The sequence below is a fragment of the Dromaius novaehollandiae genome, chromosome 12 (genome assembly GCF_036370855.1).
Source record: "Dromaius novaehollandiae isolate bDroNov1 chromosome 12, bDroNov1.hap1, whole genome shotgun sequence".
Lineage (NCBI taxonomy): Eukaryota > Metazoa > Chordata > Aves > Casuariiformes > Dromaiidae > Dromaius > Dromaius novaehollandiae.
In genome coordinates, this window is record NC_088109.1 from 5,383,725 (window position 1) to 5,399,024 (window position 15,300).

A 15,300-nucleotide genomic window follows, 5' to 3' on the forward strand; every position below is an offset into this window, starting at 1 on the left:
TTAGAGCATAGTCTTGCAGCACAGCTGTGAAGCAGGGTTAGTAATGCTTTCCGGTGTTAGAGATCGGTTTACAAATCACTCGGTGGTCCCTAAGTGAAAAGCACTGTGCTGGTAGCATTAGGTTTTTCTGTTTCTGCAGGAAAATTCTGATTTCTCATTTTGATTTCCCTAGTGTTTCTTTTTCTTTGCAGCAAACTGAAATCATCATCAGATTATAATTCCTTTTATTTGTGTGTTATTTTTGCTTCAGTGTGTGTTTAGGCAGCTTTTGATAACTCGTTAAGATGAAAAGAAAGCCCTTAGGAGCAGGGTTCTCAGCTGTCCTCTTTCATCCCAACCTCTCTGCTACAGCGATAGCGAAGAAGGCAGGACCCAGAGGTGATCCCTCTGAACTTGAGAGGGCAGGACAGCTGCGTCTCGTTTGCAGAAAATACAGAGAAAAGGGGCAGTCTAAGAGGAAAATGGTTGTTGTAAGGATAACTCCTGTCCGTTTTATTTCTGAGGTATTGATTTAAGGCCCCCTTTTTGTTTCTGTAAAGAGTTGTGTTTTAGTAAGCTGTTTACCGAACTGGGGATATTATGGAGAGATTTGATTTAAAAATCATTAAGGGTACTGCTATTTATATTTGGAAACTTTCTTGTTCTTCTTGTACTAGGAATGTTTGCATAATGCTTGGCTTTGTAGTCTAGCAATGAAGAAAGGTAGTTGCTGCTTTTAGGACAGGTTTTATTTGTTTTTGTTTAGCGAGAGACAATTGTCATAGAAAAAAGGGAGTAAACCCAAAACTGCTTGCTTTATTTAAAACCTTTTCTTGCTGGGGCCAGTGACTATTTCAGTCATATACGATTATGGAGACTTGTGTTAAAGACTTAAACTTAATACTCTGAAAGGAGCTCAATTTAGACTTTACTTGGTCTTACTGCTGTTCTTCATTTAGGTTTTCTTTGTGTAACTGAATAGACTTGTACTATTATTATCATTTTTACTTTTCAATAACAATATATTATATTACTGATGTAGCTATGGTTTTACTTGCTCCTTTTTCCTCTAGCTGAAGTTGAGGAAAAGTGGAACTGTAGAATACTTGCACACAATTTCTTTTTAAGAGGAGAAACAAGATAATGACTTTACTTTTTTTCCATTCCAGGTTTTTTTGCTAAAGCTAAATGACACTGCAGGTGAACAGAATAACCAGAAAGGTAAGTCTGAGTTGACAGGCTTAAAAAAAAAAAAAAAAAAAAAAAGTCTTTGTGAAGGAAGGCTGTATATATGGTAATGGTAATTCATCTACTTCTGCTGTCTGTGTGACTTGGCTTTTCAACTTTCAAAGCCATAGAAATCTTCCAGAAAACTGAAAATACTGCATACTTTGTTTTGTGTGTGGGTGCTATTTAGAAGTTTTTTCTGACAGAAAAGTAACATATTTATGTGGCTACTACTAAATAGTGCTGATGCAGTGTTTCCAAATTGTGGTTTAATTCACAACTCCAGTTCTGTGTTATTGCAGCCCCCAGTACTCTCTAAAACTGCCTATTTATACAAATGGTTGTCAGTTTAATAACTAGCAAATAACTTTTTCTTTTTTGTGAGCCCTTTCCAGAAATTGTTTTAAATACTACTGCATATAGAACCATTTTCTGGCAGGGAGGTGGAAGTCGAATACTTGCATAGCTATCGTTTTCTTTTGTTTTCTTTCTGTGGAATGCTTGGCTTAAGCCTTAAATGTGAGACTCTAAAGAAGTAAGGTGTGACTTTACAGCTGTGGCATTTTTTTTCTTTGTTACAACAAGACCTTCCTTCCTTCTTGTTTCACTTGGGACTAGTGAATCACAATGCCAGACTTCAGGCTAGTGAGCATGAATCTGTTTTAGCAGTGTTACAACATTAATTTTTCACTCTCTTGCTGTATTTTCAGCTACCTTTCACTAGCTAGCTTAGAAGGCTTTTCTACTCTGATCTTTACTTAACTTTCCTGTTAGTCAAAGTTAGTCTAGTTAACTTTCTAGTTAACTCTGTTTGTCTAGTTAGACCAACTTAGTTTAGCTAACTTTCCAGTTAGTCAAAATCAAATCTTGTACCATCCATCCTAGCTTTAGTGGAACCATGGGTGGCTGACTGACTTCAGTAAAATCAGGCAGTGTATGATTTGGGAACTCTGTGTTTGTATTTATAATGCATATACACAGCTTGGAAAGGGAAAGCAGTTTAGTATAATTAATCATGAAGAAAGATAACTTATGTGTGGATTTGTACAGTTCTTATTGCTGTTAATAGTATAGAAAAAAAAGTTATGTTTAGTGTGAACACCAGTAAGAATTTCATAACTGTATTTCAATGCAAGGGTATTGACATGATTCATTAGAATCGTGGACAAAGAAACTTGAAATAAGTCACTGTCATCTTATGTTTACCGGAATGCTATCAAAGTATTGGAGGTTTTGGAGTCGTGCTTGTTACTTTGCAGTGTAGATGTGGTATGGAAAGTCCACATTTCCCTAATGAAAGGGAAGAGATGTGCCTAAGTTGGGAAAGTGTTTGAAATGAGTACCTTATAGAACATGCAAAATAAATGTAGTCCCAGAGCTGGTCTTACAAAATTGTGATAAAATTGTTTGTTGTGCTGGAATAATTTTCTATTAATATTGATTTGTGTAGACCAAGTAATGTCTAAAATAAGGCAGGCTTGCGCTCACTTTCTTCTTATTGCCTTCCTGTAATTTAACTAACAAGTCATGATCTTGTCTGCGCATATGTACTGTGATATATTCCAGCTGTACCAGGATAGCCTTACTAGTGAAGTCTCCAAATGGAGAAGTGGATTGTTGTGTTCTGATTCTCAAAATGCCGACTAAAGTAAGAGTGAAGTAGTTGGATGAGTGGTCATCTAGCAGAGATTAATTTCTAATGTTTGAGTCACTGAAACTCAAACTGGACAGCAGTGAAAATGTGTTCCAGTTAACACTTTTGTTCCAGATCTTACACTTGATCAGGAGAAGAAGCGATCTAGGGCTAACAGCTGTGAGTGAGGGGAAAAGCAGCACAGAAATCAGCTGTCTTTCTGGAAGAGGAGGTGAAATCTGAGTTTCTTTTTGCATTTTTTCTTGTGGGATGAACATCTCTTCTTTTAGGCTATAAAGTGGCATACAGAATTATATTCCAGCATTTATGAACTTGAAATATGATGGTTAGATTTGTCAACAACAGCTTTAAAATGCTAAGCTGTTAAATGGGCCTGTCAAACTAGATGGTAGTATATGAGCTTTGGACAAATCTGTAGCTTTGTCACTTGGTACTCTCAATCCTTCAGTCTTGGTCCTGCTGCTTGCTGTTACAGTAATATAGGTAGAGGAGAGGTAGAACAGGAAGCCTTAATCATCTTAGTTGAGTAATGCCAAGAAAGGAGTAATACTACATGAATTCTCTTGCTGTCATACTGTTACAAATAGTTTTGTCACATCAAATAGGAATTTGCTTTCTTGAGACACATTTTCCACACACAATGAGTGTGAAGAAGCTTTAATTGCAAATATAAAGAAACTTTTATTTGATTGCTTCAACATGTCAGGTGGCAGAACCTAGCAAAAATGAACTAGTGAATGTTACAAGCTGTTCTTCTGTATGCCTTTTCTCTAGTGTTCCAGCTAGATAGAGTTGTGATTCTAACTATAGGCTGGAAGACTTCTGACCCATGGATTAAGGGAATAGATGTTCACGGAGTAGAGGAAACTTGCTGTAAATATGTGCTGTAAGTTCTAAACTTGTGTTAAACTGGTTGCCAGTAACAACTAAAGCAATGGCCCGGAGTGAATTTTTGTAGCATTTTTGCTGACCAATAAACATTCTCTGGCAAACTCTTAAGTAGCAGTAAAAGTGGATCTAATTTTTTAAATGTCTACAGATGAGGCTTTCTTTTTTCCTCCCCTTAACTCCCTGGGTATGGCTTTTGCAACTACTGAACTAGATGTGCTGTCAAGTTCTTAAGCTGATGGGTGAAAAGTGGTGAAAAGGATCACGATTGTGCAGTTGGGGAAACGATTCTGCTCAGTAGTTTCTCAAAGGTGAGATACCTCTGCGGAGGTGATCCTCTGGCTCTCCATGTGCTGGATGGCAGGCCTTGGAGCAGAATAAAGGAGCCAGTTAGCTCTGTTACAAAGCAGAATATAAAGTCTTAGAACCACAGAACCTAACCAACACCATAAAGAAGTTGGTACACTTTTTTCCAAAGTGGGTTTAAGATAAAAAGCCAGTAAAGGGAGACGTTGTGTTCAAATAAGACCAAGAGAAAAATGGTCAGGGGCTGCATAAGTCTTTGGGAAGAAAACCTCTGCTTTCTGAGAAGTGCATTCAGTTACAATGGAAGGCAGTCCTGGTGATAAGGTCAGGATCTTAGCGTTCTTAAAAACAGTAGTTGGAGGGATCATTTGTAAACAAAACTGTAATGCTGCCAAAAAAGTCTTAGTTTGTGTTTACTCTCTGGACTGCAAAGAGCACTTCTTATTAACTGTGTGAATCTTGACTATACCTAATGCAGCCACTTCTCAAAAGCCTTTTTATATTAAGAAACAAACAAACTTCCAGCCTGTTAAGTAGCATGTTTTTAAAAGATATAATACAATGATCTAAATACAGGCCAAAGATGTTCCCTCACACTGTAATATATTTGACAACAAGTTTAAATATGTAGTTAATACAGTAAACAAGCTTAACTCTTGTTAGTCTGTAAACTGTCAGTTTAGTTAGCTCTTGAATATATCTTCTAGCACGCCAAATGCCTAATCACTTGCAGGCATACAGGCTTGTGGAAGGAACGTCATGCTCTCTAGACCGCCTCTTTTCCTGAAAATAACCTGTGGCTTCTTGTATCATGTCGACTGAAAGCTTTCTTGTGCTTAGGCAAGTAAGGAGGGGACGTCTGAAACCTCCGCTGCTCTGCCATACCGAGCGCCTGGCTCTCGGTGTTGCGTGGCTGAGGAGAGGTGCGGAGATGGTTTTAGGAGGGGCGGGACGGCCGTGGCTGGGGCGGGGCTCGGCTGCCCCCGTCGGCGCTGACGGGCCCGCGGCGGCGCTCGGGCTTCGCGTGTGACACAGTCAAAAGAGCAAACGGCGGGGCGGGCGGGCGAGCGAGCCCTGCCCCCTCCCGCCGTCCCGGCCAATCGCCTGCGAGGCCCCGCCCCCGCGGCCAACAAAACAAACAGTGTGTGTCACGCTGCGGGCCGGCCCCCTTCCGCCCCCTGGGCGCTGCGGCCAATCGCCGCGCGGAGCCGCCGCTCCCGCCCCGCCCCCTCGCCAGCTGCCGCCAATGGGGCCGCGGGGCTGGCGCTGCGGGGGGCGGGCGGGAGGGGGTGTGTGCCTGTGACGCAGGGGCTTGGGGCGTCGCCATTGGCGGCGGCGGCGCGGGGCCGCGGGGGGCGTTGCCGGCGGGCGGCCATGAGGACGGAGACGGCGGCGGCGGCGGGGTTCGTCACTTGCCTCCTGCGCGCCGCCGGCGGCGTCGGCGAGGAGCAGCTGCAGCGCTTCCAGGAGTGCCTGCAGGAGACGCTGCGCGGTGAGCCGGGCGGCGGGCGCCCCTCGGCGGCCGGGGCCGGGCAGGCCCCGCCGGGCCGCGGTAACGCTGCTCTTTGTTCCCTCCGGCAGAGCACTACCGGCACCACTGGTTCCCCCTGCAGCCCTCCAAGGGCTCCGGGTACCGGTGCGTTAGGATCAACCATAAGATGGACCCGCTGATAGGGAAGGCGGCGGCGATGATCGGACTGAGCCACGAGAGACTCTTCCAGCTCCTGCCCAGCGAGCTGACCCTCTGGGTCGACCCCTTCGAGGTGTCCTACCGCATAGGCGAGGACGGGTCCATCTGCGTCCTTTACGAAAGCCCCTGGCGCCACCACTGCCAAAGCTCTGGAGCGTAGGAGCGGCTGTAAGGAGGAGTGGAGAACTGGCAGATCCAGCCCTTCCAAGAGTTACAGCATGATGACAGTTTCTAGCTAAAAATCCCTGTTCCTTGTACGCTGATGTATCTACCCCGAGTTCATGATGAGCGTAGATGTGACTGAGATGTTGATTTTTCACTCTACAGCCATTAAAGTTGTAGTAGTACTGCCAAGTTCTTTGTGGCCAAGGGCTAATGTATAAAGTGGTTCTTTAAACTCTGTCATTTTCTGGGTTGCGTACTGTAAATGCACTGTACAGTTGACTGATTGTTTTACACGTTTATATTTTTCAAAGAAGTTTTGGCTACTTGTAATAAAAAGCAACACTGTAGCACTCTTTATGATGGATTTTAGTCGAGATTAACCCTTGCTCGAAAATTCCTTGGTTTACAGAGCAATAACTCAAAGAGAAGTTGGGGGAAGGACAGCTCTAACATGCTGCAGTTACTAAATCTTCCCGGTGACTTGTCTGCACAGCCTTTTCTCAGGGTCTTTCAGGTTTGGCTGCAAGGCACAAATCACAAACCTAACTTCTCCCCCCCCCCCCCCCCCCCCCCAAAGCATGCATTTATTTCAGGGCTGGGTTGCATCGTGTCCCAACACTTCGAAGAAAGGAATTGTTTTCTCTTTTTTTTTTTTTTTTTTTTTCCCTGATATTACTGGAGCAGAAAAATAAAGAGTTGCTCAAACTGTTTTTGATTCGTTTTTACAAACTTTTTGCATTGTTGTCAAAGCTTACAGCAGGTTTTTTTAATCATCACAGGCAGTATTCTTTAGAAAGGTGAAGTATCGAGCATTCGTTGTTATTTAAAATCAACACAACATCCTTAGTTTCAGTAAAGCTTGCTAGCAATGTGTCTGAACAGAGGAAGAGCTGTGTGGGTTTTTTTTCAGTGCATGCTGTATCAAGCTGAATGGAAACAACTCTTCTAACATTTGATATACTGTAAAAATCTTTTTGAGCTCCTTGGAAAACTTGAGTTTGTACTTACGACTTCAACTTAAAACTGTGGAAGAAGCTAGAGGGAAATGCTAAACCTGAGTTTCATCTATCTCTTTTTTTTTTTTTTCTGGAAGGTAGGAAACTAATTTTCTATCATTGTGTTAGATTCCTTTTCCTTTTATCACCTTTTCTAATACCAGTGGCAGCTGGATACAAGTGTAATAAAAGTATCAAATAAAGGAGATTTGATGCAGTAATAAAACTGTATGTTGCTGGTTTATGTGGAGAATCTTGGTGTTTATATTTTACTAAAAGATTTGGTTAACAGGCATTGTGGATCCCTGTTTTAAGTCAGAAGCTGTGGATTTTCATGAAGCTGTAGAAGACTGTATAGTGTCTACCATCCATGTTTTTAGTTGCCTGGTACGTGATTGGGGTTGAATGCTTGATGAAAGAGAGCTTTGTCTATTGTTAGTATGTCAGTAAAAAATCTGGCAGTATGTCTACAACCTGATAAAGCATATAGCGAAGGGGCAAGTCTGGGCAAACTAGAAATGGTGAAACTCTAGTTCACATGAAGAGATTTTTTTTTTTTTTTGCGTTAGAAAAAGCCATGGTTTATTAATTGCTGTTTGATTAGGTCTTTTAGAGGCTGTCTAAAAGTATTTGTTTAATCAGAACAAAATGGATAGTGCCGGATTTTTTATAATCAAAACTTTGTAGAATTGATTCTGTGCTTTTATTCTAATTCCAAAAAAGGCTTTCTAGGTTTATTTTAAGCAAGGTCTTGTTAAAAGAAGGTGTTAAAGGTCTTGTAAGAGAATGGCAAATCAACTTTTTATTACACAAGATTGAAAACCAGTTCTGAAGGATATGATAGTTATTTCTGCCTTCTGATTTTAAAAGTAAAAAACATATAAAGTTTTGTTATCTTGGGAAGATTGTAATACCCACATTTTCTCTGACAGAATTACCTGCATTGAATATTTGTTTCCTTAGGACCAGTATGAAACAGGTTTAAATCTGCCAGGGGAGGTGCCCTCTTTGGTTGAATTTCATCTGAAGGATAATTAGCCTTACTGCATGTTGTATTAATGTACTCTGTCTGAAAGGACATAGCATGAGGTTTTTAGCTTAGCAGTGGATTCTATGTAGCAGTAAACTTCTAAAGAAATTAAAGCTGAGTTAAGGCACTGAGTATGGTTTCCAGACTGGGATGTGGTTTGACGCATGGACAAGATGCAGGATATGGCAGGTCTTTCAGATGTTCTCGTCTTGCCTACTGTCTATTCTGTAAGGGGGAGCGGAGAAGAGCCCAGATGAATCCAGCTGTGGTGTATTCTGTTTGCTTATTATTTATTAATCCCCTGGTATTCAGTAGGCTATTTCATACTTTTTATAAATATCTTGTCTCAAGTATCCTATGCTCTTTGCAAGTGTGATAATGATTAATCATTAAGAGTGACATTTTTGTCACTATTTCAAGTTGTTTCATACACTTAAGTTACAAGCAGAGATCTCAACTTCTATGGATGGACAGGTGGAAGAGACTGGGGAGCCTGAAGAAAATACAGCAAAGCAAATACTTGAGTTGCAAGTAAATACACTGAAATATGTCTGGGCATTCAAGACTACTTTCCATCGCTTTAAAAAATATAAAGGACCTACTAACCGCACAAAGGTATTTCTGACAGAACTCTTAGTAGCATGCTAGGGAGGCTGGTACTTGGAGGGAGTACATAAAATCAAGTTTCTGTTTTCCCTAAAAGTTATTGAGAGTTTGGCTAGTTTATTCTAATGGCAGAATGCAAAAATGGTTGTATTTAAAATGATGCCGTGCACTTTTGACCACTTCTGATCAGCCGTGGTTATTTAGAAAAGAACGGTTAGGATTCTGTAGGAAGATTTATTGCATGCCAGCCTTGTTGAAGCAGTAAAAATATATTGAGGAAAGGTATATTTGTTTATACTCATGCCTGTTTATATGAGGAAGAGTTAACTGTTGGAAAAGTAAAGCTGCAGGAAGAAACATTTATAGGGAAGAAAGCATACGCTGGTGTGTTTCTCCAAAACATTGTCTTGGTGTGAAGACAGTTAAACAACCTTTCGTCTTTGTTGTGAGCTGTGAAATCCAAATGGTCCCAGCAGCTTATATAGCCTGACCACTTATGTACTGCAGTTCCTGCATTCCAACCCCACACCCCAATTTGTGCTGCTTACAATTAACAAATACTTCAGAGATTAGTTTTGATTTGAAAACGTCAAGAGGCAGGGGTAGCGTCTGCACTTTCCGTACTTGTTTCAGTTGCCCGTTACTTTCAGTGTTTGATAAACTCAAATGGGAAATAAGGTACGTCTTAAAATTTTGTGTCTAGATATTGATGCCTGTATTCGTTTATCCTCAAGATGAAAGAGCCTTTCAGTATGGCCTTTTACATACTTTATACTGTAAAGCCTGTTCAGCCTGTTTTTTATCTAAAGGATTGAAAAGATTGAGTCTTTAAAGTTTTATCGTAAACCATTTTGTTTTAACTCGTAACTACATATGTTTTTTGTAAACACTCATTCAATGTTTTTTGATACGTGCATGAAAATGTGCTCTCAAGAAGTGAGTGCAGTGAACCAGCTGATTCAGCTCACGTAAGTTCCCCCCGTTATTTGCCACTCCACTAGCACCGATGGGTTTAGGGTTATTTCCTGTGACTTTGCTGTCATGGAGAACAATGTAAGATTATTTCAGATCTAGTGCTGACATAATTACTAAATATGAGATCTTTCATTTAATCCACTTGTAATCCACTTAATGTATTCTTCACTGTGTATTTTTATTTTATTTAGAATGCCACATGTTTCAGATTAAGTACCTTATAAAAGTCTAAATAGTTTATTGCAATTATTCACACAAAGAATAAAACTCAAGGTTGTTTGACAGGATATTTTTTCAATAAAATCACGTTGGCTGGCATTGATGATTTTGCTCTGCTCTTAATACTTACATTTCTTAGGATGAAGTGAATGAAAATTTTATTAATTAAATCCCTTTTCTATTTGAGCTGTGATTAAAAGTGAGCAAACTTTCCTGCAATTATCAGTTTGTTACTTTTCTATATTGGTGCACCTTCTACTGTTGAGAAATTTTCTCGTTAATCCAATATGCACTAGAAACAGACATCAGGGCCCCATAATCTCCTAAGTCACTTGGCATTTTTCTGGACTCAGTGGTTAAATTTTTCCATATGAACTTCTAAAAATGCATATCTTGACAATATCTGTTTTAATCAAAAATATGTTGAAAGTATTTTATCCTCATTTTCAAATACAGATGGGCAATATTTATTGAACCCGTATACCTTTTTTCCCTCATTTTAACAATGTTACTGTCTTCATCTTCTTAGCAATAAGATTAATTGCTGATGTATCTTAAAAACTCATTGCTTTTGTCTAGCCGTTTTTCTTACCTGTTTTAACTATCTATTTTCCTTTCATATTTTTACCTCCATTCAAATTTTTTGATTCATAATTTTCCATTTACTTTTTTTTTTTTTGCTGTTGTCTTTTGCTTCACTTCTCCTGTTTGTTCTTTTTTTTCCTCATTTGTATGTTGAGGGATGTTACCCAGGGCTTCGAACTTCTCTTCTCTTCTGCCTTATGGGGTATCAGCGTGGGTGGCTGAACCGTAACTCGTTCCCTCGCAAATGTGAAGGTCTAGAGAGTACCGGGGAGAGAGGACTCTCAAGGGCGCGAGGGACTCCTCCTTTTCCAGGCTCAGTGTTCAAACCTCGCGTGTGTCGGTGGTGACTGAAACCTGGACCTGCCTCTTAGCTGTTTAGGGAGGGTTTGTGAAACGCGCTCGTGGTTTTACAGCAGCATGTGTCTGTATCGCTTCGCCTGCCCTTACCACTAGCTTCCTTTCCCCATTCCCCACCAGAGAAAAGCGAGTGTGTGTGGGGGACCCTTATGTTTACAGATATTGGCACATTTATTGGCTTTTTCCTTGCAACAGTCACAAGTCTAGCTTTGTGTGATTCCTGCAGGCTACAGCTGCTGCATATCCCGTATATCTACCCGTAGATGGGTAAATAAAGGCAGTCAGGTTTTGGAGTAGTAGTGTTGCCACCTTTTACTATCACCATGTTTACTTTTTATGATTTACTTATTTTTTCTCATGGCACCAGACTGACTGTTCATCACTTCTTATGCTGTAAGAGTAATAGACCCATCTATTTTCATTGTCTTCTTGCTGGGGCCTGAAGTTATTCCAGTAATAACAAGTGAATATGTTTCGCAGTATAAAGCTATGTAGAATATTCATTGAGACATAAACTGCCAGTTTACCTTGTAAGTTTGGTTTTTTCTGTAGGAAGCAATATGTTTTATTTAAAATGGCATTTCCTGGAAGAATCCTTCATCTGGTCGCTGGAGTAGCTTCGCACTTCTGTGAGATTGAGCTGCCTCTCATGTTTGCAGTCCCTATGACTGAATAAGTTTCTATTAAAAAATAGCGTTAGGAAGCATTAAGAATGCAAATTACGTCATGATTTGTGATAAGCTTAGTTTTATCACTAGATTAAATTATTGGCCCTAGATTTACTGACAGTAATTTTTTCATGGCCTCATTAGCAGAAGAAACTATGCGGTGTCAGTTGTTCTCCACAGGGGTCCTTTAAAGAGAAAGAAAAAAAACTGTAAGAAAAGATAGATGACCCTTCAGTTAAATTAAACAGCAAACCAATCCTGAGTCACTGAAAGACAGAGCTTTTAAAATATATCCTGATTAAAGTAATTTTGTCATGCTTTGGTAGGAAGAAGAAAAGTTACATCGCAAAATGGTTCTATAATTTTTCAAACAAACTGCTCACACTAAATAAATACCTGGCTTAGAAAAATAAGTTTGTAATTCTGGAGATATGCCCAGTGTGCAAGTTCATCTGTGCAACGGAACACATATTTCCTGAAAGAAAAAAGCATTTATAAAAATACAGGCTTTATATAAAGACAGTCATGCAAACTGTCATTACACTACTCATCTTTACTCACTAAACTGACACTAATGATTTTGGCCTTAGACTACTGCTGTGAAGTATTACCCTCTATATCCATTTGCAGGATTGTCTGCTACATGAAAGAAGAATGAATAAACAAACAAGAAAACAGAAGAGAAAGGTTGGTTTTACCACAAAATACTTAGTAAACTACGGTCTGAAGACTTGGCCTGATTGTTCCACTAGTTCCAGGTAGTCAAAGGATGCTGCACAACAGCAAGTTCATTGTATCCTCAAGCAACTAAACTTACTTCAGTTTGCTCTGTGTGCTAACTTGGAAGCCGCTTTCTTCCACTGGGGCTTTAAGGGGGAAATGAACTTGCCCATTATTTATTACTGTATACACATATTGACCAATATTTACAAATTACTTACATTTTTTGCAAGAGTGAAGCTTTGTTTTGCATGCTACATATGGGTACAGATAATACTAATAAGTGCTCCTAGTATACATCATCTTTAATGCAAATTTATTTTGATAAACTTTAAATATGAAATGAATATTTACTTGACACTTCATACAGTAGTCCATTAGCTATTATTTATATAATGTCACAAGCATCAAAACAATGTTATGTGATTTGTTTTCTGTTGCAAATGTGCAGCTTGACGGTTACATTTGCATAAAGGCACAAGTAGGAGTAACAAAAAAGGATATAAACTGTAGTGATTTACACCTTTTGTCGCTTTAGAATTGGATACACCAAAAGCTGAGTGCTTAGCCTTACCTTCTCTTTGCAAACTTGGGTTGCCATGTATTGCTGGGAAGACAATGTATTCTATAGGTTACAGAAGCGTAACTGAGAGCAGAGTGGTTGTAACATATATCATGAGATAACATTTCATTTGGTGCTCAAAATAACATATCCCTCATCTAGAGCCTTTCTTCCGAGAAATGTGGTGTCTTTTCTGGATACACCGAAGGTTATCTGGTGCGTGGCCCGCTTGAGTGCCTGTTGGAGGCCGATAGGCTGACAGGAGGGTTTTGACAAAGGGTTTTGCTAGTGTTTCGTGGGGGAAGACGTACCGATACGTTGGGAGGGGCTGTCTGGTGCTTTTTTGTCCCTAGTGTGCTGAGACACTGGAATGGGCAGATACTGAAACAGCATGTATTTTGATGTGGATTGTCAGCTATTTTTCATGTGTTTGAAGTACACATGATAAGATCTCAAATGAGAGTAATTAAATAAGTGCTTGAATTTAGTAGTAGTGATGCGCATTTAATTTGGACCTAGGTGTTTTACTGGATAGGGGTTTGGCTAAACAAAAATCACTCAGAATCATGAATGCAGTGTTTATGGAACATTGAGTTTTATCATTAGTCTTTTTGCTAAATTATGTTTGGCTAGTATTTCTGACAGCCCTCACATTTTTTTTAATGACTCAGTGCCATGAATTTTAAGCAAGTGAAAATTCATGAGAATTACTCTCATGTTTAATGTTAAAAGCCTTTTGGATCAGGCCTACATGAGCAGAGCAGTTTCAGCATCTGCACTGCTTAACTGAGTCCTGTGTGTTTGCTTGATGGACCTTTTAATTTCTAAAGTATCGATTTAAGGTTTAACTGAAGTTGAAACCTCAGCTATTCTATCTGTGAGTCATTTCACCAGAAAAGAACAATAAAAGAGTTTGTGTTAAGCTTTGTCACAACTGTATCTGTCGTGCTATCATAACAATATATTCAGGAAGAGCTGGGTGTATTTTCTAAAATAAACAGTTTTTTTTTTTCCCCACAGGCCTGTAACATTGATTCTTTTTCTAAATGCAGTCTAAAACAGTGATAGTTCTCTTTATGGAATAAAAAATGAAATAAAAAAGTCTGAGAACAGGACTTTGCTGAAGTTAAGGGGCTTCTTTTTAGCTGTGATGCAGAGTAGACTGTATATTTATTTAAGTTTGAGTAGGGATCCTAAGAAAAGCACAAGCACAGAAGACATCCTCTTACTGCTCTCTGTTCATCCTGTGCTATCTTTCTGTGGTTTCTCTGTCCTTACTTCACATGATCTTTTCTCATGAAATTTGCTAAGCTTTTGTATCAGTGTGAAATGAAGAGATTAGTGCTGGTTTATTGGAAGATGCTATGTTTCAACAATTAACATAAAATAAGAATTAGAAGAGTAACTAGCACTGGATTGAGAAAGCTTCATCCACAGATTTTTGAGGCATTTTTTTCTAGCCTCTTACAGCTCTTTCATTTTCATATCACATTGCAGCATGTAACACTACACCTCAATGTACCTTTTGTGTTCTTAACTGCAAGTAGTTTTTTAAATGAGCTGAAAGTTACTTTTACAAAGAGAATTATATCCCTTCTGTTACCACTTCACAAGGATCCATAATTTAGAATATGCAATCTGGTTTCTACTTAGCTAATTAAGCAGAGCCTTCAGTAGGCAGAAACAATTGTTTTTGAAAGGAGTTGCCCAATAACTTATGAGATGTGTACATTTACTCCTATTTTTCCATATCTTCTGCTAATACATCTTAGGATACTTGCACTTTTTACTGTATTTTTTTCCCTTAGAAATTACTTCAGTGATTCTGAAGATTTATTTATTTCAAGCTTTTGAGGGAGAGGGTAGCAGTGCTGGATTATAGTTCTTCTTGGAACATATTTCCTGATGTGGTTCATTGGCCATAAACTAATTATTTTAACATGTGGCTGAGATGAACTACATCTCGTTTCGAGTGCTTCAGACACATAGCTAAGTAAGTTAAAGCTGGAATCCCATTTTCAGCAACAGAATCTGAATCTTATGCTTCTATCTACGGCTATTCTTATAGCCTCTAATGAATTAGTAGCCCTAGAATACATTATTTGGCCTTTTTCTCATTCTGAAAAATATTTGTATCTCATCTCCTATGTTGACTTTGAGCTCAGTTTCCAGTTTTTATCGCTTTTCACAAGTACGTCTAAGTCTTTAATCTTCAGGGTTTTTTTGTTTGAAATGTTTTGAGTTTCTCTTCTCGCTTCATTTACCCAAAAAAGCAGTAGGAGTTCAGTTAGTTGTTATTTTCCTATCTGAATTCGTGTGGCTGTAATCAAACTTTTTCTGGTTTTCTAATATTTTCCTTCCTGTCTGTTTTAGTATGTCGCACCAGTGATATTTTCTATCTTGTTCCACCGGCATTTTTCAGCAATTGTTGAATGTTTTCACTATTTCAGAGGAATGGGAGGCCTATCACCTAGAGAGATTATGCTCCAAATATAGAACATGTAAAGAGTTACCATTTATAGAGTACAATTCTTCTTTGTTCTGTCCAACTGTTCTTACTATGCAGTAGAGAAATGGAGGAGCTGAAAAACCCATATGCCAAATCTAAAAGTGGTTGCCTGTTTTATAGGAAGACAAGGTAGAGTTTACTTTTTAACGATAAAGCAAACTAGCC

The 15,300-nt window shown here is 39.2% G+C and overlaps 1 protein-coding gene and 1 pseudogene across 3 annotated transcripts in view; both read left to right on the forward strand.

Moving 5' to 3' along the window:
• The window catches only part of IPPK (inositol-pentakisphosphate 2-kinase), a 70,281-nt gene that overhangs the window by 756 nt on the left and 54,225 nt on the right, over positions 1-15,300 (forward strand). For 2 of the 3 annotated variants that reach the window (XM_064518801.1, XM_064518802.1), the window contains exon 2: positions 1,149-1,200. The gene's annotated coding sequence lies outside the window, so the exon portion shown is untranslated. Of the gene's footprint in view, positions 1-1,148; positions 1,201-12,001; positions 12,032-15,300 lie in introns of those variants that run through there. The other variant, XM_064518803.1, reaches the window with a different exon arrangement.
• On the forward strand, positions 5,383-6,619 carry LOC112992745 (protein BTG1-like; annotated as a pseudogene).